The following is a 25,900-nucleotide window of genomic DNA, read 5'->3' as shown; positions in this document are numbered from 1 at the left end:
CATTCAGACTTGGAGCTATTGCTGAAGAAGAGTAAGGAGTCTTCACAACACAGATCTCAGGAATATACTGGTAAATCTGCCTACCTAAAAAAAAAATAATTAAAAAAAATATATAAAAGTATAAATATACATATATATCATACAGGGACACCATGCAGTGTTTTATCTACAGTACACCACACTAGTAAAGAGCATCAGAAAGAGCCAATTTTTATCATTCAATAACCTACAAATTGAAGAGAAAAAGCTTCAATGAGAATGGCGAGAAAGGTTAAAGGATGGTAGGGCCTACAGTATTGGCAGAGATGAGAACTGGGCTTTTAACTTTTTGCAAGATACCAAGAAAACACTTTTGACATAGTACAGAGCATACCATTTTATGAGGAATTCAAAGTTTATTTGATGAAAATCGGGTTTGGAATGACTGAAACATCCAAAAACAAGGTAAAACAAAGCGATTGTAATAAAAGGTGGGTCCTACACTTTATTAGAATTGCTCTGTTTTGGATATCTCAGCCATTTCAAAACCAATTTTCCTCAAATAAACGTTGAATTCCTCATGGAATTACATGCTCTTTCATATTTCATAAGAGGTTTCTCATTATCTCACCAAAAAATGTTAGAAACCTGAATTAGGTCTCAACTAAAACTATACGATCCCTTTAAAGGAATAGAGAAAAGTGTGTTTGCGTTCAACAAATGGATCTGTCCTAGAGGAAGGGAGATGCTAAATCACACAAGAAGATGTCGTGATAATTCCAAGAATCATGGTTGTGCCAATGAAACTAGCCATGCCGTAATTACTACCATCTGCCATCTAAACATCGACACGACACCCACTCCATTGACTTCAAGGGTGCTTGGCATGGCAATTAAAGCAGGATGTACTGCCCTTGCCTTGGCTTTCAGTCAGGCATTGACGAAGAAGAGCAAGGAGAGGGAAAATAGCAGCAAACCTTTTTTTTTTGGGGGGGGGGGGGGGATGAGGTAGTTTCAAAGCATGATCATCATGAGGAGACAATCATGCCAAGTAGATTACAGCAAGCCTCTCACTACTTTCATGCAACCTGCATTTATCCTAATGATGAAGGAGATTGAAGTCAATAGTATCATTTGATTAGTATTACTCTACAGGCAAAAATCGTGATACTCTACAGGCGAAAATCATGCCACAGAGCAAGAGATTTATATAGAAAGCTACCTCAGAGTGAAAGTTATATTGGATAAGATCAGCCTGCATGCAAATCTTCATGAAATTTCTTTCTATGAAAAGCACTCTAAATGAACGGATAATGCCTCCATAGTGCATTATGCTGGTGTTATGAAAAGTAGTGAAGACTTGCTTTGAAAGAGAAAAGTTCACAGTTCCTTGGTCATAGACTTTGTATACAATTCTTATATATCATGTACACATCTGAGAGTCGAGAAGAAATTAGTATTAAAATTTTAGTATAATTTATTTGACCATTTAAGAAAATTAAAACATAGCAAAAAAAAAAATGCTGCACAATGAAAAAGAAGATATAACAATGGAACACAAGGACATACATGTAATTGGCACCATTACCTCACCTAATGCACACATTGTTGTGTACTCAGAAGAATGACGGAAATGCATGGGATTCAAGGAAGGCGTGCCCAGAAGAACAATGCAATTGCAGGCGAGGTGCCTGTCATACTTATGGGCTCGCCAGCATTCTTTCGGGCACATGATGATATGCAACTGTTTTTGGGGAACATGTGAAACTTTGACACTCTTTATTCTTTGATTTTCTTCCAACATCAAAGAAAAGTATTCAAATAACATTTGTTTGATTTTAATTCCTTTTTCATGCCCGACTTACAATTGGAGTGGAGTGTCACTTTGATTCAAAGCCACATAGCAACCAAACAAGGGGTGAAAGCTGATGAAGTGTTGAGAAAGATACAGCGTGTTAGCAACTCATGTAACAATGTACTCTATGTAGACCTCAGAGCAGCTGTCATGGCAGTATGAGTACAATGTCACTTTCCCTCACACATAAATCATCATAGAGTCCTTTTTCCCTGAAGGCCTGGTCACACTGCCCAAAAGTTGCGTAAACGCATGAATCACGAAAGAAATTTGGTTGTGCGTGCTTGTCCGTCGAGAATTTTCACTGATTTATGCGATGAAAATCACCGATGAATTGCGCAAAGAACTGCAAAAAGATCATGCAAAAATCACTAACAAACTACGCACTTTCAGCGCATAGGCACGCAAAGGCCCCAAATAGGTCGAATTCGTGGTTGTGAGATCCACGGAAAACCACGCATAATCTGCACATTATCACTAATGAACTACGTATGAATCGCGCATAATTCGCGCATGAACGCGATAGCTGCAACATTTTTGTGAACGATCACTGATATTCCACGCATATTTCACGCATTGTTTGCGTAAGAACTACGCAAACTACGAAAAAATTACGTAAAACAGAGCAATACTGTGTAAACTTTTACGCAAAGCCAAGTTTTGAGCTGCTCAAAACCTGGAATAGCATAAAGCGCCGATCTGGTGCACATCGGCGGACAACTACGAAGGTTCCACGTCAGACAAACTCATGAAACGCACAAATCGCGCATGTATCGCGTAAGGCTTGAATTTCTTATGTGATTCATGCGTTAACGCGACTTTTGGGCGGTGTGACTGGGCCTTGATGAAACAATAAACATAATCTCTCTTGGACAATGTGCATGAACATGAACAGCTTTATCATGTCTTCTTCACGAAGGAAAAGCCTTTAAAAAATATGAAATTAGTGCCATTTACAGGGTAGAAAATGGAATTTACATCATATTTGCATCGGTCAAGAATCTGTTGAGATGCCCCTTAATACCAATACAAAAATCACATGAGTAGAAGAGATTACAATCTAGAAAGTTTATCTTCATTCAATTCATGTGCACTACTTTTTTTACTTATATTCATGGAATGTGAATGTTTTTCCTTGCAGAAAATTCCCAATTAGTGTAATGTTTTGATGGCTACTCAGAATGGCAAACAGGTACATGTAGCAAAGGAATACAGGGAAACTTCACTTTAACATGTTGCAGTATTTAGGTGTTTACACCACCCAATATTGCAATCATTTACTATGAAAATACAACTATTCAGAGACAATGAAATCTGACTGAAGTAGAAGAAGACAGATATCAGATTGTTCACATCATTTGCCGAGACAAGACTAAAACCTCAGAGTTTGCCAAACAGGTCTACTGCAGTCTAACAGGCAGTTTTAGCTGCAATGAACACAGCTGTCATCGCTAGTAGCAATGTCTGGCACTCTAAATCTCACAGGATCATCTCAAGCACTTCATCTGGGTATCCAAGGGCAGCTGGCTTAGATGCAGTCCTCTCACCTTCCTCCAAGACTTCCCACAAGCTCCTCACATCTACTATAAATAGCAGTAGTCTGTAACAGGCTGCTTGCCTACCACCACAAAACCAATTAAGTTGGCAGTGAAACCAAGATCTGGTCAAATATTTGAGGAGGAGTTTGTAGAAACCTGTTACTAAGGAGGAGCAGAGAATGGGTGAGCAAGTGGAACATACCTCATTGTCGTCCACTGGATGCCCGTTGCTATGGCCCAGGCCCAATTGGCTAGCTTGGAATTACAACATGTCATACTGTCATTCACATTGCTTTTTAATTTTGCTATAACTTTGATTTTCTTCTGTACTTGTTCAATTTCACATTTATACTTCTTTGTCTGAAAAAAAAAAATTCTGTTGATGTATCCTTCAGCATAAAAGGCCCTTTTAGGGATTACATTAGGATACATTTTCCTGGTTTACATCATTACTAGCATTATTCATACTTTTGCTATCATATATAAGTAAAAATGGACAAGTGATGAACTAATAGCAGCTGTTGAGTACTATATGATGTAGTAGTAGTGGCAGTTTTGAAAAGGAAATGTGAAGACCATAGTTAACCATGAATCATATCAATATGATGTATATCAAGGGTTGTAAAATAAATTCCAAGTGATCTACCCTTTCAACCAAATACACAGATGTCTGTAATGTATCATTCAAGGTTTGATAATTATTCACAAAGCCATTATTGCACAATGTATGGTTCAATAAATTCATAACCATTCAGCATTTGAACAAATCCGTAAAATTACCCCCAATCTACTCAATTAAATTGATTACTTTTACCTTCACAACAGCAACAGGGACTATAAAATACAGCAATAAAGAATCTAATATATCCTCTGGCACCCACCTCATCAAACAAACTGCAGGAAATCTATGACTTGTTTGACAAGGCCATTAATGAATAATATCGAAATTGACAGGAAATCATGGTATATTGAGGATTTGCATTATTGATATCATCTTTGATTCACAATACTCCCTTACTTTGAGCATAAAAGACATCATATAAATAATCATGACTTTAGTTGACTACAAAGCAAAAATAACAACAAAGCTAATCCCCAATAGCCATCATCAAAGTTTATCTTGTGCTGTGAATATAATTCATTTGTTTCTATATTCTAATTTTCTATATCATTTACAGGGAACTGTAGAGAAGATTTGTGTATAGGTTGATGGCAAACTTGTGAAGAAATACCACGATCACTAAAACTAATTTACAAATATGTACTTTTGTAACCTATGTCACTGTCAAAATCAAATATAAGCAGGGCAGGTTATTTGTACTGAAATCGCTTCTATGGCTATCCAAACTCACTTGTTCGTGCTGCACTATCTGTCTAAGACTTTATCTAATCTCCTTGAAATTTGCATGGAAACAATGATTAGAAGCTGATGACAAAAAACAGTAACTTATTGGCATTTGATTACCAAATGTTTCAGCGTAGCATTGTCTGCAAGATTGATTAATTTACTGCATATTAGTTACTTTCAGACGGTGATCCTAAACTTCAAAGATAAGCTTATTTCAAGGATAAGCTCTATGGGGCACCAAATGTCGAACAGTCAATTTCATTACACAATCAGTCATTTTGTACATGAAACACCCATACTTCATCATGAAATCGACCATGCGACACTTGGCGCCCCATTTCCTCGAAGTTAAAGATCACCGTCTGAACATAACTAATGTAGAGTTGCTCAATATGATTATGTCTGTTGGTTCAACAAGTGCTTCACTTGGTTGGAAAGGCCATAATCTGGTTATGGTGATGTAAAGGGTGCACCCTGAAAGTCCCACTTCATTTCTTCAAAAAATTTACAGTCAATAAACTCCTTCTAGATTCTGCTTATTCACCCGAAACGAATCCTCACATTTTCTTCAAATTTTGACCTTTGACATTTCACGCAGAAATCACATGACAAGAAGGCCATATGTACACAATTCAAAAATTCCATACAACTACAAGTCTGAACTTTCTGTGAATCTGTTCCCTCAATTCAGGCCAATCAGGAAAGATTTGTAGCTTCAGCTGAGGACCACGGAAAGACTGGAAATTGTTAGCTGACATAGATTTCTCTATATAGGGCCTACACCATAATCAGCACGTTGGACTGGGAGGAAATCATGGGGGGAACTTCAATTACACATAACTCCATTCAATAAAGAGCATGCTGGAAAGTCCTAGACAGCTCAAATATACCAACCATATTAACCACTGCCTGGACATGTTCGCCTCTGCAATTGGTCATAGCAAATACTGAACCGTCCATGAGAAAATAAAATTGACATACCTTCGAGGCTGTATAGAAAATAAAGTCCACAGGGCTTTTTCCATTGAAAACTCTCACTAAAAAAAAAAAAAAAAAAAAAAAAAAATCCATCTCATATAAAGTTAGAAAACTGCACTCCAGTCTGCAAGCTTCTGGTGATACTTTGGGTGGTAGGTCTACTTGTATTTGGTAAAGTTGCCAAGAAACTTTCATCTAACTGTGATCTTTTAAAGTGTGTGCATGATTTATGATTTATCACTGGCAGCATACATGACCTTCTTGATACAACTTACCTGTGGTTCTCCTTGATGGTATGTGAACATGAATAATTAGACAAGATTACCTTACATGTGATAATTAGTTTCATGATAATTCGTATGTAGAAAACAGCTGAGGATGATCCTATCAAAGCTGTTATTATTGCAGGTCTTTCAACCTAAAGATGAAAGTACTGCACCCATTATTTAGCACTTTGTCTTCTCCCCATTATGCTGCCCCCATGTAGAGACCAAAGTGGGACATCCCTGCAAAGTTATGAATCACTTCTTTTCTCTAATGTTATCCATACACTACAATCAAACATTCTTATATCCACTATCCCTTAGAATGATTCATGCTGAGTTTGGAAGAATATGATGATGTATTAAAAGGGAGAAGATGACAATATCTATTTCATGCCTTGAGCCAAATGCAACCTTGCAATGTCACTGTGGAACCTATTATAATTTATTTTACCTCTAAATGTATCTTTATACAGTATGACTCGACTGTACTACTTCTTGATTAAGAAAGATATTGTATTCAAAATTCATGAAGATTTGGCCCCAGGGCCTTACTTTTGCACCTGCACACCCATGGGGCCACCTGAAACAGTGGAGGAACCTCTTCTTTTTCTTTCTTTTTATATATCCCTTACTTTCATGAATGATTCATGCCAAGTCTGCTTAAAACTTAACAAGGGGTATTAATGAAGACAAAAATATAACAAATCTACAGAAGATGAATGGATCACACCTCACAATAAACAGCAGATCATGATATAACATTTTCTTTTTCTATTCTATGACATACATATGAACTTCTTGATTCGACTACATAGTAACCATGAATGAGAGAGAGAAAAGAAATTGCTGTTCTCATGATGGGTGGACAGGAGTATTAAAAAACTGAAATAAATTACAATAGATGGTAAAACAATTTAATACCTAAGTATCGTATTAGATAGAGGCCTAACTGTCACGATACAACTCTCCGGCAACCCTTCTGCTAGAGTGATTTAAGTAATCAATAACCTACAACAAGTATTCTGATAAATTGAACATGGCCGAATGTTAATGACCATATGGATGTCACTGAATGACAAGCAGCACAGAGTGAACTCCCACTTTCCTTGTCTTGACCCCCGTCTAGACGAAATCATATCTGGCTGATCAAGGCTTGTTAGAGAAGTCTTAATTAAATCAGTCTCAGAAGGGGGTGTAGATGATGGATAAGGCTGTCACAGCTGGAGATCCTTATACTCCATGCTCCTTTCTCAAACATTTGTTTCATTATATTTCTTAGCCACCCCCATGTCTATATGGAGTAGTATTCATTACTGAGCATGGATAATAACATTTCTGGGTAGTCTTTATGTCCTGACACAAAATATCGATCCAACAGTGTGCCGGGTTGAAATATAAACTCTCTATGACCGTAAAATGAACTTGAGTGCTGTTTCACTTTCCACCTCTCCTAAAGCTCCTATACAGTATAGTCCTTGATCTCAAAGACCAGATATACTTTAAAGGACTATTCCGCACAAATCAAAAGGTAATCTCGAAAGAAAGAACAAAGTTTTACCTATTGTTACGCACATTGGTGAAAATTAGATCAAAATTGGATAATAATTATGGAAATCACAAATTGAGAAGGTTAGCTAATCTTCACAGAACAGTTCTTGAACAGTCAATATGAGTGTACAAATGAGTTGGTTGATGGTGTCATCACCTCAATTTTTGCTGCATATATATAGTTTGTACACAAAATTTCGCCATTTCCTTTTTCTCCCCGAAATTAAGCAGCCTCAAATCCTTAAGTAAATATGACTGATCATCATTTTGAAGTTATTCAGCCAGGAATTACATTATGTTTGATACTTTTATAGCAGAAAAATTGAAGCTTCATCAATCTTTTTATTTTTTTTAATACATCATAAACAGAAAATTGCAAGGTAATGACATCATCAGCTCACTGATTTGAATATCTATATCAACTATCAAATGAGATCTGTTAGCTATAACTCTATAACATTTCATAACTTCTTTAATTTTAATCCAATTTGGATAAAATTTTCTTTGTTGTACTTTTTAAGCATTTTTGCCATATTTTCCTTCATCAATATATTTCTGGTCCAGAAAGTCCTTCAAGATTACAATGACACTTGAGATCCATTTGTCCTGGTCAAATATTTAATTCATTTTGAATGTAATTTCCCACTTGTTTGATAAATCTTAGTGGCTTTCACTTCTGAAGTTAGCAAATATTCTGAAAAAAAATGGCATTTATGGTGGCCTTGTACAGTGTTTAAAAAAACTACAACCCCACCCCCCTCCAAAAAAAAAGGGAAACAAAACATAACATGAGCAGGTTATCACTAGCTGGATATTTTTTTATTAGCCACCAGTGCTGTTATGACCAAGAGATATCCTCTTATTGAGGCATCCCTCTACAGATAAGGAAAAGTCTGAATACTCCACACCACTGTCTTCACAATTCACCATGGACTGTCAACTTATGAACAGCTGTTATGATATGAATTTACATCAAACTACACAAACTTATGCCACATGGCGAGATTGACAATTTGCCTTGATAACTGCTGTGGCATATTTCATGAGACTAACATGATGAAAATGATGCTATGGAAAGGCTTTGGCTATGGTCTACCCATCATACATGGATTAAAAACACCAGTAGATGTTTGACAGCAAAGGGAACAAGTGACTGTCACTTGCCCTAAATTGATGCGATCCACTGACTGTTAATCATGTACACAGAAAAGAATGAGAACACTAACCTGCCTCAGCAGACAACTGAAATTTGATAACAGATGAAGAATATGGGGCTAGGGGTTCAATATGAACAAAGCATATTTGTATCCCTATCAATTTGCCTACTGGTGATCTTTTCTTAAATAGATTTTATCAATATTTTTCATGCAATTATGTTATGTGATGTCTTCCAATTGTACTTCCTGTGATGTATTAAAGTAGAGAGGATGAGTAAATAAAAATTTTGTATCATTTCCTTGACATTTTATTTCCTTGAGGGGAACATAACTGAATAATGTTGTATATAATGTTAAAGAAAAAAAAAATCAGGTTTACACCACTGCAACACAATGGATGGCTATGACAGAAAAAAAAGCAATATTACAAACCATGTTTAGATATGGCACCAGTTATCGTCAAAGGACATGGCAATAAAAACCAGCCTGCAGTCATATGACACTGCAAAATCAAGTAGCTATGCCTACTTCTTCCTCACTTCAAATAATTTACAAACATACATTATTATATAAACTTGTGTTTAGCAGATCATAATAAATAACCACACACAAATTCAATCAGAAATCTGCAGAGGTTACAACTATTAAACAGCACCATAATAGTCATGCAAATATGATACTATTAATGTCAGCACAGTATGTTCTGTGTGTGGCTGAAACAAGACTATGCTGCCTGTAGGGTGGGACTAAATTTGGAAAATTTAATCTTGCTATTGAGCATGTTGTTGAGCTGCACACAACTGACTAGAAAGGATTCGGCTCACTAGAGCACACAGATCCGTCTCAAGAGCCCTCTGGGCTTCAGCTGTGAAATAAAGGAAATTATATATCGCACAAAATGTGTCTTCATGGCACACTTTATTGATAAAAATATTTCTCCAGTAAAACAGATTTTCTTTGCAGTTGACTTTAGCACACATATTCATACACCAGATTTCCTTCTCCAAGTAAGGGTAGCTTAGTTACATTTATCCTATCCATTCATGGCAGATTGTGTTTATGTGAACCTGAAAATAGTTGCAACTTTAGCTGCACTCTAGGAACAAATGCTCAGATAGTGAAGAGTAATTGCTCCCTACTTCTCATGGCTGGTCATGTGACTAGAGTCAGATGTGCATCCCTCTCTCTTCTTGGAGGGGATCCATTTTACCTACTTTCATTGTCATGGTGACACTGCATGCCACACTTAAAAGTGCAATGACACCTCTATCTTCAAATTGACTTGAAACTGAACAGATTTTATAATCACACAAACACAATGACACATTTCTTTAAAATCAGAAAAGAGGAAAAATTAAAGAGATTGTATATTTTTACTTTTTAACAAGAACATTGATACCATTCACACAACACTTTATCAAAATAGAGGAGATAATGTCACAACCTGACAGCACTTTTATAAGTTTATACACAATATATTACAAAAGTCATGGTTTGGTCAATAAATCAATAACCACAAACCGTTCCCTTGAAAGTCATGAATGCTAGGTTGTCAATTAAATGATGATACAAGGTAACACAAGTCATTCTGACTGTATCTATTTCATTTCAAAATAAGGCATTAAGTGATAGTTGTATTATAGATGGGATGGGTAATTTGTAAAACAATAATATCATTACCCTATCTATTCTGCATATTGTGATTGCTATCAACATTACCTAGTTTGTGGAAACATTGGAAAAATGAATGTCCCATTTCTATACAATGCCTGACTGCCAAGAAGCTTCTACCAGTCTAGTTTCCTTAATGTTTGTCTATCCAAAACTATAGCAACATACCATAGACTGGCACTACACTTTAAACTCCCGATAGGATACTCTCCCACATTACAGTCAATAAAACATATGCTCTTTGTGCATATCTCTAGGCACATTCAGACTGGCCTGATCCGGAATCACTATCATTTTCATCCAATTTCATAGCAGGTGTGTTTTTTAAACACTATCTAAACTGTAACTAATGGTCTCACTGTTATTTAGTTTATTTCATTTCTTCATTTCAGCTTTTTTGCTGCATAAAGCACAATTCTCTCACTGCATAGAATACATTATAGACATTTTTTATGATGAATCGCACACATCTTTTACAACAACAAGCCTTTGAAATGATGTGATTAACTCAACACACGAAAGAAGTGCTGGCTAGAAACAAAATAAAAACACATGTGGAGAAACTATATTATTCAAAGTATCTATACTGACATTTAAATCAAATTTTCTTCACTTCTGCTGCTACCTTGTAGTAACATTCCTCAATGAGTGTGCTATAAATTACATCAGACATGCTATAGGATCTTGGTGCATTCTAGGCCACTGAAGCAAGCCATATTTCATTTCATTTATTTCATTCCTTCTTTCTTTTTCGTCAAACATAACACGAAATGAATCAGAAGATATAACATAGGCATGTATTCGATTTTACATGGTAGATAATGTTTAACAAATACGAAATTATACATGCATATCAGCAAAATACAAAGTTATGTTTGGAGGGAAAAAAAGAAAGAAAGAACTGAGAGGTTCACTGAAAAGCATGCTTGTAAATTGTGAACCACTCAAAGTGTACTGGGTGACTGATGTATGACTTTGCTAGTCCGAACTACCTACATAATACCATATTGGCTAACTTGGAATTTTAAGAAAATGATATTCTATCGTTCAAATTGCTTCTTATTTGGTTACTTTGATTTTTCATTTGTAGCAGTTCATAATTAATAGCAACTGTGGAATATCATGTGAAACTCTTGATATACAAATTTGATGACCATGAATCATATCAATAAAATGGATATTAAGGGTTGTAAAATTAATCCTACATGATCTACCCTTCTAGCCAATTACTCATATTTTTGTAATAAAACATTCTTGGTTCAAAAATTATTCACAAAGACATAATCGTACTAACGTATGGTTCCAATAAATTCATAACCATTCCGCATCTGAACAAATCCATAAAATTACCCCCAATCTACTCAGTTAAATTGATTACTTTTACCTTCAAAACAGCAATAAGGTCTATCTAGTACAGCAATAAAGAATCTAATGCATCCTCTGTCACCCACCTCATTAAACAAATTGCAGGAAATCTGTGACTTGTTTGACGAGCTCATTAATAAATGATTTCAAAATTGAAAGGAAATCATGGTATATTGAGGATTCACATCATTGATACTGTCTTTGTTTCACAATACTCCCTTAGTTTGAGCATAAAAGACATATAAATCATAGTGATTGTAGTTGATTATGTAGGGAAAAAAAAACCCAGAAATACTCAACTTAAACAGTCATTATCAAAGCTTATTTTGTGCTATGTATAAAATTTATCCTTTATCTACTTCATCCTGGGGCTTTTGCTGTCATAAAGGGAAAGAAGGGAAAGTTTGCGTGAAGGGAAATGGGATAGTTGTAAGAAAGAGCATCATTACTACAACTACTTTGCAAATGTACTTGTGACATAATTTTCGTCACTTTTGGCACTCATTAGTATGTGGAACAGCATCCCAAGTGATATAAAACATGCGAGTTCCATTAATAAGTTCAAAACGCTTTTGAAAACGTATCTGTTCAGAAAGTAACATAGTGATAGTAGATGATGATTTTTGCAGCATTTTATTGTTTCTGTTTATACCTTTTTCTATTTATCTCTTTGTTTCCCCTCTAAAGCGCAATAGAGACCTTGTCAAAGGTATTACGCGCTATATAAAGACAGTGATAATAATGATAACAATAGTACCTTGAAGTTAATATTATTTACAAAGTATGCTATGAATTATGTCAGTCATGTTTAGTGCATCCTGGTGTATTCTAGGCTACTAAAGCAAGCCATATGTACTGAGTGACTGAGTATGACTTTGTTAGAAGTACCGACATGGCACCTCTCTCTGATAACTCATCACACTGGCATGTTTCAACTACCTTTCCATATGAGGCCCTCATGCATACTACTCATTACAAGTTGCAATTTGAAACATAATTTACAGTGCAAATGTCTTAAAGTCACGGTTTGGGAACTCCTAGCAATGAAATAAATGGTCCAGTCACACAAGACTTGCCATCAAACCACAAGCAAATAGAGTTTCTACCACTTCCGAAAGACATATTGGCAGTGCAACTAACATGACAGAAATGACACAGAGCAATTTTATGATATCATTCACAGGTTACTGTCACTTTGTACCGTGGTGTTATTGCTCAGTTTCTGTGCATGAGGCCTAGGGCAAATACAAAAACACCTAGCCATTGATTTCCAAAGTATAGAAGCCAGTGTGGGTGCATGTTCACTTCTTTCTTGCAGAAATAAAAACTGAACTGCAAACTTCAAGGGGACACTCCACATTTTGTTTAAGGTGACTATGATATGCTACTATGATATGCTACAAGGAAAATCAAGAATCAACTGTAATGATTTCATTTAAACTGGAAATGATATTACAAAGATTTGGCATTTAATCTAACATATTTTGGTACACAGTGATAATGATCAAAATCACATATATGCAAATTAGATGCAGCATTGATCTCACTGTTTCCCAGCTTTTCAGTTTTTGTACATATACTGTATAGACATATCAAAAACCCTTTTCTTACTATATACTGCCTTCCCATTTATAAAGTTATATCTCAATGGTTACAGCTCTTACACAGTTAAGTGGGATAGGTATAATTCCTTCTTTATGCATTTATGTTAAAAGGATTTAATAAACATAAAGCACATGGAAGACTTGTGAGGCTGTGACATCATCAACTCAAAAGTGACTGACCACTACTACTCTTCTTTTAAAACATGTACAACATACAGATTATCATGTTTTATGTTTTACCTTTTTTCCAACTTTATTACACTTGCACAATTGTATTTGATTGTACCATTGCATTAAATATGTACCAGATCTTCTCTGAGAGGCATGCACATGTGTGTAATCATATCACCAAGTTTGCCTCTAAAACCAAGGTACCTACAGACCATACATAATGGATTGTATTCATTAATTCCCTAATAATGATATAGTCCTGATATATTGGGAATAGTTTCTAACGAAATATAGAAATCATTTAGTGTTGACTAATACATCTATAATTTGCATCACATAATCATAATTTAAAGTTTATCTGAGTTTCTATTTCACAACATACTGTGCATACTCTTTTAATCAAGTCTGTAGGTCTCTCAACACAAGTCAGTTGAAAGACTGCAGACAATGTCAACTATAAGTTCAAAGACTTTTCACAGAGAAAATGTCAGAATTCTGATAATTCATGTTTCTCATATTCAAGTAAATACCAGATCAAAATCTATGACTTGAAGCACTTAAGTGAATATTTGAATGACAGAAGCTTGAACACCTTAAAAACTATACAGCGTTTCGTGATATTTTGTGCTTAAAGGGGCATTCCAGACGATTTTCATAATTTCACATCATGTAGTACATAAATGAACAGCTCCATGCATAGATTTGTGGAATTTATTGTGGTTCTTAAGCAGAGAAACAATACTTTGAAAAACCTTAAACAAATTACATTGAAAAAGAATGATGACATAGGAGGCTCACATATTTCAGAAATGTAGCAGTGTCATTCCATTACAATACCGCTTGCTTGCAAGTTCACCTGTATAATCTATGCATGCCTTCTTCTTTTGTTCTGCTTCCTTGAGCCCCAACTCATGCATTCTTAAGGTGACCCTGCCATGCCATCATCCTTGTTCATTCCAATTTTTTTCCTACATTTTGAAAATATTCTTATTCTTCATCCCAATTATAATATATTCTGAAACTCTGTCCTCAGTATAACGAATTTATAGTTGCTCAAATGTAAAAATCTGAAAATCATCCGGAGGTCTCCTTTAAAATCAACAACTTTATCTACCTATAGATATCACACCTTCTGGCTGTGGGTTTTGTTCACCTATTGCCTGCATTATCATGTCTGACCTACATAGATTGGTAAATCAGAAATACACTTCACACAGAATATCAGCAAGCTCAATCTGATTCACTACATGTACAGCCAGCTACAGTCTTCTAATGAAGTCCAATTTTCTGTAATGGATCCAAGCGCACTGTGGTACTTCGAATGTCAATGTTGGCAAAAGTTCAGTGAACAAACCCAGGTCGTGACATATCTCTGCATACGTGTCTAGAAATTCAACACTGCCAGACTTTATCAAGCTGATGTCTGCACACAATGTAAACAAAATCTATGTACTATCTCTTTGGAGGTGGGGATTTATGTATGAAATATAGACAAGGAGGAATATCAACAGCAGAATATCTAACATATCACAACACAGCTACAGTTAAATACAATGAATATCATGGAATGCACTTAAAAAGAGAAATTTTCATATGCTGATTGTTGAAATATTCTCAATCTGATGATTTTTTTCCTTCATGCCTAAAATCTTACTGAGTGTACTGAGTTATGGTCTCAACAGGGATATGTACTTTTGAAGGAAGTAATTTGTTTCCAAATATCATAATGTGGCCCAAATTGGTGCACAGTAGAAGGAAAGTAAGTGACAGGAGGCTCATTTGAATAGTCTATTTGCTCCCGGCCTCCCAAGAGACGCATTTTTTCCCATGTTTCGGGCAGCAGAGCCAGAGAAAAGGTCATTTGGTAATTTGGTCCCAAATTACACAAATTCTTCTCAAATCATAACAGCACAGCCCAAACCAAATAAAGATTCAAACAATATCGACAAATTTATCACAAAAGCTGCGATCACGTTTCTGTGTGTACTCTTCCACTGGAACAAATAGACAACTTGATTGTCCACTCTCCACTGAGTAAATACACTGGGATGAGATGTCAAACAATTTTAATCTCTCGGTGGCAGGAGACGACAGCAATGTGAGAGGGAAATAAAGTAGGTCATGTGTGCTCAGTCTACAATGTTTGCCACATTTTAGCATGTACTTTCCTTGCCAGGTCAGGGAGCAAGAGAGAATAGAACAGACAGCTAATATCACTACCACTGGTTGGTATGGAAGAGAGATAATACTGTCACAAGTGAGGAAAGGGAGGACAGTTCACACGGGTACCACAAGTGTGTGTAAAGTATTGTTGGTAAAGTTATGAGTGTGAACAGCATAATTTTATATCAAGTGCCTACACACACAGAAGAGAACAGGTTGTGCTACAGGACTCACACCTGTGACAGTACTTTCAAGAGAGATGGTGGTTTGAAATATTTAGACAAAATTTAAGACAAAATTATCACTCAGGGTACTGAAACATGTGTGACTTTTAATTTATGCAGAAAATGCATGGGCTATTACAATAGTCTCTCTGAATTTAGAGGAATGCATAACCCCAAATGGGTGGAATACTGCAAATATACATTTACTCACTTTACACATATATAAAATAAAAGTTCTCATCTGTGTTACTGTACTTTGATTGAGTCCAAGTAGTTTCAACCAGCATCCTCATCCAGCATTTTGTGTACACGTAGCCAACAGGAGAAATTTCTCACAGTTTGGACAGGGAGTATAATTAGTGTAGTCATGGAGGTGGATGGGCCTGGTTCTATCTCTGGCCTGGCTGGCCAAGTCTCTGGTCATAACTATCAACAGGAAATACTTCAAACTGTCCTAGTAAAGGCAGGAGAATAAATCCCCCTTTTAGATTGGAGGGCAGCCATGTACCACAATGATAAAAAGTTTTTAACCTGTTGAGGATGGTTTGATTTTGCTACAACACGCATTTCCCATAGACACTTGCCCGAGTATACTCGGGACTCATCCTCAATGGGTTAAGTAAGACTGAAGTACAGTAACTGGTGTGGATTAGATATGAAGGACAGTGAACTTGACCTTGGTAACCACTGGCAGGCCAGACAGAGGAAATGGTCACCACTAAAGTGTGAGGAACTGGTAAATGATGTCATATCTACTGTGGACAGAGGACTGAGAGCCAATACTGCAGCCATCTGTAGATGTAATGTGGTGGGATTGTGAGAGCTGCAAATATGCTTTTAAGAGATTTTGTGATATTCATGAATTTTCAGAAGGCACTTCCCAGTACTTCCAAATTCAAAGAACTCCATCTCTATTGAACAGAAAAAAAAATATGCTGATTTTCTCTTTCATAACTGGAGAGGTTTTTACATTTGATCGCTTCACCTTGCAGTAGATGAATTTCTCTTTGCATGAAAATACATTCCCTCATCGGATTTCCCATAGAATTTGACAAACTTTGAGATCATTTTATTAAAAGAAAATCTCCATTCAAACAGCAAAGTAACACTGTCTTCTTTCCACTCTTAATATTTCCCCTATCTTGGTGTACTTCTGATGTACCTTTCAAGGTGCCATATGATTGTTTTCTCCATACAGTTTTGCACACATAAAAGATAGTCAGTAGAGCATATCATGAATATGTTTCAATATTCACCACATGATTACTAAACTTATAAACAAACCTATGCAACTGAAATGACAAAACATAGTTATTGAGAAGAATCAACACGGAGAAATATAGATGTTGTGAGAAGTTAAAGTGTGATGTTGGGGGCTCTTTTTCGTACTGCTGGATTGGGGAACATATATTTTTAATATATGTAAAAACTATTAAGAATTGGATGACGCACATTGTACATCATCTTTACAAAAGAAGTGAGATTGCCTCTTGAAGAAAGTTGAAGAGCGTCCCTTCAATATATTTAGGCAGAGTACTTGGCAGCTACGTTTCTTTCTCTTTTTCTCCTCTCTTTTGTTTACTGCTTCCTAACCCAGCCTGTGTTGTCTGATGCAAGTGTGTTACTACTCTATGTTTTCATCCCACTCTCTGTGGAATATGCAGTATTCACTAACTTCTTCAATGCAGAACATCCATTTAAATTTGCAATTCTATCTGAGGAGCTAAAAGTTTGCTTCTGCCTGCAATTTGCATTTATGATAAGTAAAGCCATCTGCCATCGGCCATTAGCCAGTTGCTGCATATGAAACCCAGTGCTTCTATGTCTGGGCTACACACTTTGTCCACAGCACCAACTTTGTGTCATACTTTAACATTTTACCCTTTTCCAACAATCTGCTGAAGTATGTCAAGCTTGGCAAGTCCAGGCGGAAAGCCCAAAATGAGCTGCTCCTGTTTTGATGAGGATACTGGGAGGAACTGTTTAGCCTGATGAGGAGGATCCAGACACCGTGTGACAGGTGGATCTGTGATTCTCATCACCCTGTCTGTCCTTCCACGGCCTATTAACTACTGGATCACAAACCCCCTGGCTTACAGTGCAATAGAGATAATGACTTGCATCTCCTTAGAACAGGATCATGATACATCAAAAGTCTATTACTCATTACCACTAACGACTTGACCAGTAAGTCTCAGCATTCCAAATGCACACTGGTGGAAAGGGGTGAAATGAAGGTAAAGGGAATAGCAGACAACATTAATGTCTCGTAACACAGATCATTTCTCAGGATGTACCTCTTCACCTCAAGAGAGGCAAGGATACTGTGGGTAGGATGTAAGTCGCTCTGGGGGCCTAAACCTAAAGTACAAGTATTCTGCAGGCCATCTCAACCAATAAGGAAACAGTGACAATCACTCTATGGCTGATTTACATACTGAAACCAGCCAGGGCAAATGTGAACACGGAGATAATGCCAGAGCACAATCACTATGTTTGTATCAGGTTATGAACATGATAAAAGCATTCCTTCATATCAGTCAAGCAATCTTTCCATCTTGCTGTAAACAACATACCACCATGCTTCAGAAACATGTGATAACAGATAACCTATCCCACTCCCTTGTAGCTTGCTTCTTCCTTCACATACTTCTTTTAAATTGAGGGGAAAAATAGAGAGAGTACTATAAGTTGTACTTTGCACATGCATGGTTGTTTCAAAGCTCACAAAGAGAGATTGAAAAAAAAAATGAACAGAGGACCATGTTGCTGATATGATTATACCAGATATCTCCTTTTCTGTTTACAGAATATGGCAGTAGAAACTGAAGAACTTGCACTCTAAGACACCGTTAAACCACTGGCACATATCTCAACCGATCAGGGCACTCAAATAATGTAGCAGAACTCATCAGGTAAGCATCCTGAGGGGATCTCACACTGAAGTGCTATCATCGCAAACCTACAGTAGTGACTGATGGACTGAAGGACTTCAGGCTAGTACATGTCGCTTCATTCATTTCATATCAAGGATGTTTCATTCTCATCAGCATTTCAGCATCATCTCTGGGCCAGAATGAAAGAAGTCCATCACGTATTTTAATTTTTCACTGAAAAAACAACAACAAATGTATAAAGTTCTGTCTGTAAGACAGTCCAACAAAAGATACAATATCCTGCTTTTCTTCAAATACAGCATTGATATTGGTTTACGGCAAGAAATTTGCTACTAAGCCCATTTAATAAAATTTACCACAGAATATTCAGAATAATACATTTAACATAAAATCTTTCTGATACCTTTAAAGGATTATGTAAACATTTTGAATCATCTTGACAATTGGCAGCTACACAGATGGATTATGCGATATCATTGGTTGCAGAAAGCAGACATTGACACAATGAACAGCACTTGGAGAATATAGGAAATTAATGTGGACTGCATGCTTCACTTGTACATTATCGTTTCTTGCTTTGGTAGTTCCCAGTTGGAATATGCTTGTTTTTGGTCATATTTGGTGTTGTTGTTTTACTTACTTCCTTTGCATTCTGGCCTGGCCTTTTCATAATCACATAATCAGAAGTAGAATACAAAGTGCTTGAATATAGAGAAAGATATCATCACAAGAATGTGGGCAGAATGACTAATTATTTTACTAAGTCGAATGTATTTACCAAACGCTATCTGAATGTCTCTCTCTCTCTCTCACTACGCATCTATCTATCTTTTCATCTTAATCTATTTCCGCTATTAATACACAGTGGTACCTTCATGCAAAGCCCTCTTTCTCAGAAACATATAGATACACAACTAACCTCAGGATTTAGTACTATAAACATTAACAAACCACCGCTGAATCACATGCACGACAAGAAATTAACATAGCTTGCAGTTTATTTTATTTCACATGAGCACTTTGGTGCAACTAGCAACATACAAATTCTACATTGTGCATCTTTCATCCCTGGACCTTCTTATCAAGCCTTTGGCAAACTCTACATATAAGCATGCCCAAACAGATTAAGTTCTGTTTTTAAAGCTGTCATCTGTTTCTAAGGTAACATTTCCCTTCTTCTCTCTCACTACCTCCACCAGTGTAAACACATGACTATTTTACAGCCACATCAAATGGGTTTATTTTGGCCTTCATAAAATACATGCCTCTGAGACAAAGTTCAAGGAGTTGTCTTCAGAATTCACCCATGAGGGAAATGAGAATGGTTGTTGACGGATAAGCTCAAAACCAAATTATTATAGGTGAAGTGAGTATGAATACAACATAACTGTGAGGGAGTGAAAAAAAAATGGACCCCATGCATACAATGTCCCAAAGAGATGTGAGAACCAGAGATTTTGCAGCTTTATTCCAAGATGCTTTTATATCCTCAGCAGGTGACCTGCTAGTTGAAATGCCTCCTTACTATTATAAGTTTTCTTCACACAAAAATCTTACACATCAAGTATTAAATGTACAAGATACTTGATTTGCATGTTGAATGAATATGACCATGTCTGCATCACACAACCCTTTGTTGTCCAGAAATACCATGTTCATTTATACTATCAAGCTGAATTACCTGGTCTAAAAGATTACCTGCAATTTAAGCTAATAAATCATTGTTTGGCTATTTACAGTAATCATTTTTGTAAACACTAAATCTACCCTGGATGAATATTAACAGTTTCATCTAAATATCATAACATGGGGTCAAAATGAAAACCAGCATATTTTGTGAAGATTGGCACTGGGTTTGTTCCTTGCACTTTGCTCTTCTGTATTCACTGTGTGATGTTTTCTGGAGATGCCAGCAAAATGCCAATTGAGCACTCTCTCCCTCTCTCTCTCTCTCTCTCTCTCTCTCTCTCTCTCTCTCTCTCTCTCTCTCTCTCTCTCTATCGGTATAAACTACACTGTATTTGTGTCCTACTCAGGTTGGGAGGGCCTGTGCCAACTGAGTCCTTTGTGCATGCATGTTTGCTAAGAGTCAAAGAAATATTTCAAATGAACAAGCAAGACCTGAGGAAGGGAGAGCCTTACTGAGCATAAGAGCTCCAAATCTCTGACCTTAGAAGCATTCACACGAGCTATATGCTCAATGTTTTTGTGTAGAATACAACTACTGGAGTTTTGCTTTGATATGTGTGATATAGCTAGACTTCAGCATGTTCAAACTGAGCAGCCCATGTTGTGGTTGGAGCAGACAGGTAACGTTACACTTGGATCTCCACTACTAAAACAGTCATATTGGTTGGCTGTCACCAAGAGAATTAAATATAAAAAATATTTGTTGGTTTTCTGTGCTTGCATGCATAACACAGGTAAAAACAAAGGCCAGTAAACATAGTTTCTCATATTGTGGACCAACAGTACATATGGAAATACATTAACTCCACTCATTAATCTCAGTATCAAAGTTCTACAAGAATATTGAGAGGTTCCTACGTTCTTTTAGGGTGCATTGTTGTCACAATTTCCCCATGTAAAGTATATTGATCAAAATAAAGTTGGAATCTAAATGATTTGTAGACAAGCAGTAGGTCCACTTAAATTGGTCAATATACTAGTATGAACACTTGGGTACCTGTAACCTCATCACTGCGATACAACAGTCAATGATCAACAATTCCTCTTTCTACTAACCACACTTCCTTACTGTGGAAAACATCTGGTCACATGATAGCTAGTGTAGCATCACTCGGATTTTTCTGTCATTCCTGTTCTACTAGCACATGAAACCATTAAATTTTTGAACATTGTAAATGATACGATGTTCTATTCAAAGCTTACAAAAGTACAGAGATCATGTGATAAATGCATCAATTATTAACTCAACAAGATGCATAGGTGTGATAGTTTGAGGCATAAGCAGACTAGCAGCTCTCAAAAGCAAGATCTTGATTGCTGGCTATTAAGCAAATAATTAACGTTGGTGAAGGTGATGGGACAAACTATCACTTCCGAGGCGATCTGGATGTAGCTATCTTTCCGAAGCGCAGCTGAGGAAATATATAGCGTACACATTCAGATCGCCGAGGAGGTGATAGTCTGTCTCATTGCCTGAAACTAAAAGTTGATTATTTGCTTTATATTCCACACCTAGGGTCCTAGATATTCCCATTTTATTCCACATCTGAAACCGTTTTAGCTGTATTAGGGTATCCTCACGGCTTAGGCTACCTAGTTTACTTTAGAGGTATGCGCGTAAATGACAAAACAACGAATTTGCTCCGCGCCCCGCGCGTGGCACCGAAATAAAAGTGCGTTGCACTGTGGTCTATCACTTGACCCAGGTCAAATGATAGACCACAGTGCAACGCACTTTTATTTCGCGCGTACTCAAAATTGTAAGTTATATCACGCATTAGGACTGTGTGGACTAAGAGATCAGCAAAACAAAATGACTATCATCATAGAGTGTAACAAACTTTTCTTCTCACGTGATGTGATGTGATGTGTCTTAGTATGTGGAATATGAATTAACTTTAGTCATCCTATGGTGGGGGACGGGAAGGGGAAATAGAGACAGCTTTTTGTTTCATAAATGGGCATTGTAGGATACTGCTAGTCTGTGTGAAGTTACCACCACAGTAGAAACAACCTGGCTGGTGCCAACAAACTAACTGGACTAACTGCATGTTATCATCACTGAGGTGTGATATAATTCTGAGGTCTCTGAAGACACTACTAAAATGAAACCCTAACACAGCATACATCACATCTACCTGGTCCAGAGGGGCACAACCTACAGGGTGGACAAACATTTCTCTGACATTTGGTCACCTCAGTTCACCTGCAGAGGTGTGAGTTGTAACAGGTATACATGTTCCATAGTGCAGACAGGGGTCAACTCCGGTCAGTGCTTAGTTAGTCTGGGGACAACACATGTTTAGATTCCCTATTCAGAGTAAAGGACCCCAACAATTGGCTCACCTCGTACACACATAAGTGTATTTAAGCTGCTTGCAAGTTGAGGTCATTGTATAAGAGGAGACCACTTCAAATTGATGGTACTTACGAGCTCTTCAAGCCCATGTAGTTGCTGGGATGAATACAGCTTCATATTGTTGCAGCAATTACAGCTCAAATGAGCAACTACTTTGTTTTAGCTTCCACAACAAGCAACTGTTGTGGAAGTGAGTATATCATAACATCAGACATTACTACATGAAAGCTTTCCCTACAGTACTTTAAAAGCCTTTCTACAAAAACATTTGTTAAGAGCTTGCAAAAGATTTTCCACTTGAACAGTTCAATGTTATCTTACCAAATGAAATCAACTGATTCCTCAAGAAATAATGTAACAGATATATTCAAAACTCAATGCAAACAAAAAATTGATGTTTGCAAAGAAGGCATTAATTTACAGTAAAAATTGAAGGCAGATACCATATTGGACCTCAAAGATTGAAGAATAGCTTGTCTTCATTCATTGATGTTATAAGGATCAATATTGACTATGCAGTTTTTATATTTATTCATTAACAATTAAAACATACTTCTTACCTAATGACAGCAACTGTACCAAAATATTTTTTTTTAAATCATTTTTTTTTTTAACTAAAATTTGATTGTTGCCAAGGTCCATATAACCTGGCATTTCTGGTCTATAAATGGCCTCACTGTGTTTGATCAATGACTGTGAGTGAATGTGTTCACAACAGAAAGCAATGGGTTGGATAAATCCTAGACAGATTGCACAGCTATGCAATACATCTACTTTATTTGCTCTCCCATTATCCACTTAACGCTGTTTGTATGTGGCAGTTGGACTCACTACATGATTAGCACATTACAGTGCCTCCACGGCTAGGAGCCAATTCTTTGTTGAGTAGCGCTGAATTGAGTTTTGGTTTACACGCTTCAAGCATCTCACACATTGTGGATAACAAAACCCAAACAAACTTTATCTTGGAATGTTCACTCTACAAATGGTAATTTCAGAAAAGGATCTATCCAATTTCTTTAATTTCATAGATACAATGATTAGCACTACATATTTACTTATATTTCACCATAGGACAGTAATCACAGTAGGCATACTCTTCCCTTGAGTAAATTATAAGCATACTGTAATGCAGTAGCTGGCTATGGTGCCATTTTGAGGGGAAGTCCAGACCTCTGCTTGGAGGTAATATACCAGGAGACTCTTTTCAGCTCTACATTTTGTATACCAATGTTTTGCTATTATTTTGTAACAACTTTGAAACTGTATTTTAGCATTTAACATCAATTTAAACTGTCAAAAATTCCATATGACACACACTCATCAGTGGGATGATGTCATATAACATAGAGAGTACTAGTAATGCTGACCTGGTGTGGGAAGGATAGAGAGGGGAAAGAAATGCTTGGTGCCACAATCTGGAGTTAGCTTGGTTAGTTACTAATGAATGGCATGGATCGATTTATTCTTAATGCAACATCAATCCTATTCAGGATTTTTTATTTTTTTTACAGTCTCAAAGGGCACAAGACATGGTGAAGAAATGTTTTCTGGCTACGGCAAATGAATAAAATACTTTCTTTAGTCATTCTGGTGGATTTTTAGATATTTTTTGGAAGATGTCTGTCTTATGCTTTTTTACAGCTTTACATCCACAGGGGTTGTATGTGGCTGTTTGTTTGCTTTTTCTTCTTCTTTTTTGAACAAATATTGGAGGATGTTGGAATGATTAGCAGAAAACTACAATTGGGACGAAAGGAAAATCATGTGATGAGTCAATGTATCAGGTGGTATACCATGCCATCAGGTGATCCCATGGGGAATCAGTGCACGAGTTGCAACAATTACAGCACTTGGCGAGATCTCTCCACTCCACCCTCCCATCATGAAAGCAGAGCCAACTGCCAAATTGAGGCCATGGTATTGATGCTGTATTATTATCTGCTGCTGACGGAGTGGCAGGCATTAGCAATCCTTGTGATTCAAACTAAAGCTGTGGCTCCCTGACCCGTTTCTGGCTGTAATCTAGGTGAGACCATCATTGACTGACTCCGTCCCATGTTTGTTGAAGACTACCCAACATCTTACCCGGATGACGAGGGCTTACACAAGGCGGCTGAGGAATCTCTGGCATACTTTTGCTTTAATTCCACCTATCAATGCAAAAATAAATCCCGGTGTGTCTGTCAGTTTGTCTGTACATTGCACCTTTGAATAACAGGGTTCAGTCTACATGCATTGATCTCTACCATTGGGAATGGGGAAAAGGTGTTTATGTACCTAGCCTACCTCCCAGGCTGTGTATGCCGATCTTTTCTAGGTCTGTTGTTTTTCTTATTCCAGACTCCAGTCTACAGGAAAGATTAGAGCTTGTTATTTGTTGCATCCAGCCCCCAGCTACTTTCCCAAAGGAAGTTGTCATAGCTACACACTGATGTAAGTGCAGTAGACAAGCATGCGTAAGGAAAAAATGCCCCATTACAGTCTTGAAGAAAGGCTATCATGCTTGGTTAGAGACACCACAGGCACAATTACCATTTCACACATACCTAATTCAATCTGAGTTCTACTTAAATTTGATATTCCTGAAAGCATATTCAGCAAATGAAGTTGCGTTCCAGTTCAATTTCAATTCAAGCGTACATTTAAGATCAAATTTTAGTTGAAAGCAATAATTGCGTCGGTTGGAATATTCTCTGCATTGCTGTGCTTTCGTTATCTCCTATCTCCCCTGTAAGCTGAAAACAAACTCTAGAATGTGCCAAGTGCCTAAAGAAATAGTCAGCACAGATGCTCCCATCATGCTGCCAGGTCAAACATTCAATAATGACTGCTTTTCTTTGAAACTAGAGAAAAATAATCATGAATATCCCTCACTTGTTCTCTCTCCCACTATCTATCTCCCTCTTTCTCTCTCTCTCTCTCTCTCTCTCTCTCTACTTTCTCAAGAATCAAGAATCACACTCAAGCCCTACTTTCTCAAGAATCTGTCAAACCTCAAAACCATGAATTATATTCTTCTTAAATGATGCTAACCATGAATGGTTACAGATGTCGTAAAAATGAATTGCTGCCAGTCATGTAGTCC

At 36.9% G+C, this 25,900-nt stretch overlaps 1 protein-coding gene across 1 annotated transcript in view; it reads right to left on the bottom strand.

The window, feature by feature from the left end:
* Window positions 1-25,900, bottom strand: part of LOC139738791 (testin-like) — a 269,128-nt gene that overhangs the window by 209,381 nt on the left and 33,847 nt on the right. The window lies entirely within an intron of this gene.

Source organism: Diadema antillarum, unplaced genomic scaffold (assembly GCF_040938485.1).
Source record: "Diadema antillarum isolate AM-2024a unplaced genomic scaffold, OU_Dant_1.0 seq00000768_RagTag, whole genome shotgun sequence".
Classification (NCBI taxonomy): domain Eukaryota; kingdom Metazoa; phylum Echinodermata; class Echinoidea; order Diadematoida; family Diadematidae; genus Diadema; species Diadema antillarum.
This window is presented reverse-complemented; position numbering and strand designations above follow the sequence as displayed.